Source organism: Austrofundulus limnaeus, unplaced genomic scaffold, assembly GCF_001266775.1.
Source record: "Austrofundulus limnaeus strain Quisiro unplaced genomic scaffold, Austrofundulus_limnaeus-1.0 Scaffold0, whole genome shotgun sequence".
In the NCBI taxonomy this organism is placed as follows: Eukaryota; Metazoa; Chordata; class Actinopteri; order Cyprinodontiformes; family Rivulidae; genus Austrofundulus; species Austrofundulus limnaeus.
The window spans coordinates 6133164-6135156 of record NW_013952402.1 but is presented as its reverse complement, the minus strand read 5'-3'; positions in this window follow the sequence as shown (position 1 = coordinate 6135156).

Genomic DNA, 1993 nt, shown 5'->3' with positions numbered 1-1993 from the left:
TTGGGGACCAGAAACGCCTTTGGGGACCAGAAACGCCCCTGGGACGTGTCTTTAAACTGATTTTCCTCATGGCAGAGCGTGCCCTGCCCCCTCCCCACATACCCCACCCATGACTCCTGCAGGCTCTCAGGTGAAATTGAAAGTGAAACCTAACTGTCTGCTGAGCTCTCAACATTGGTTCTCACTCAAAGCTCTTTTCAGATTAAAAATACCTTTGAGGAAACGTATTTTCAGATGCCAAGTAAGCTGCATCATAGCACACACACCCCCACCCTTCGTGACAGATGTAGCCACACCGCAGCCACCTCTCTGCTTTTTATGGGCCCAGCTTGTTTTGACTTTAAATATTTGCCCAGAATCTGGGTAGGTTTTTGATGAGGGCGTGACTTTATAACATGATGTATAACTAAAAAAAGGTGACCACACACACACACACACCCCCACCCTTCCCGACAGATGTAGCCACACCGCAGCCACCTCTCTGCTTTTTATGGGCCCAGCTTGTTTTGACTTTAAATATTTGCCCAGAATGTGCTGCTGACACTCTCTCAGTGCAGAGGGAGTTGAAGAGGAGCGACGTACGGTCACAGTATGATTTCCACGCTAGGGTTGGGCGATATTGGCAAAAAAATTAATCACGATTAGCTGATAACGATTAATTTGACGATTAATACCCTGGAGTCCCTGGACACCCTTATGTCCTAGTCACATGACCAATTAAGTGGGAAATATTTGCTCTTCAAAAAAATCTGTTCCAAATAGTCAAAATTACAGACTTCAGGCTATAAATCAAATTTTAAATTGTGTTGATAGATAAATAAATTACAGAATTTTTTTTAAATGTTCATCATATTTGATGCGGAGAGGAGCATTGAGCAGACCAACCAGGGAAAATATCCAGTCAATCTGCCTGGTGGCATTAATCATATTAATTGTCAAGTGCCCAAAAATAATCGATTAATGTTTTTCTGAAGATTAATTGTACACGATACAATTATGCCCATCCCTAATCCACGCTGATGGAAACCCGTACAATAAAAAGTTCACTCACTGTCAAGTAACTAAGTACAAATACTTTATTACTTTACTTAAGTAGAAATTTTGGTTAGTGGAGTAATTTTCAGACTACTTTTTACTTCCACTCCTTACATTTTAATTCAATTATCTGAACTTTCCACTCCTTGCTTTTTAAAAAAAATACAAGAAGTATTTCATTTCTATTTAACTTTGACTTGTTTTTATTCCATCTTTTCATTGTTCAGATTAGGGTTGGGCGTAATCGTATCATGTGCAATTAATCATCAGAAAAACATTAATCGAATGTTTTTTGGCACTTGACAATAAATACGATCAATGCCACCTGGGAGACTGACTGGGGATTATTCGGGTCAATCCGCTCGGTGCTACTCTCCACTTCAAATATGACAAACATTAAAAAAAAAGTTTTGTAATTTTTTTTATTTATCAACACAATTTAAAATTAGATGTATAGCCTGAACCCTGTGATTTTGACACAATTTGGAACAGATTTTTTACGAAGAGCAAATCTTTCCGACTAAATCAGTCATGTGACTAGGACATAAGGGACTCCAGGGGATTAATCGTCAAAATAATCATTATCGGCTAAATACCACAATTAATCGTGATTAAGTTTTTTTGCCAATATTGCCCAACCCTAGTTCAGATACATGGAGTCCTTGGATATAGTGAATTTGATTGTGGTTGGATGAGAAGTGTAAATATAAACCATTCTGACACCTATTGGATTGAACGCACTCCATCACACCAGTGTGACACAAATCACGTCACATTCCAGCAGGACATACTGTGTCCTGAACATACATGTGGCTGAAACAAGTAGTCTAGTCAGTTAATTCCAAATTTTTCAACATTAGCATTTTATTTTAACATTATACTCATTATTGACCTTAGAAGAAAAATGGAGGGGGTTGTGCGCTATAGCAGTGGTTCCCAAACTTTTTATCCTCTGACC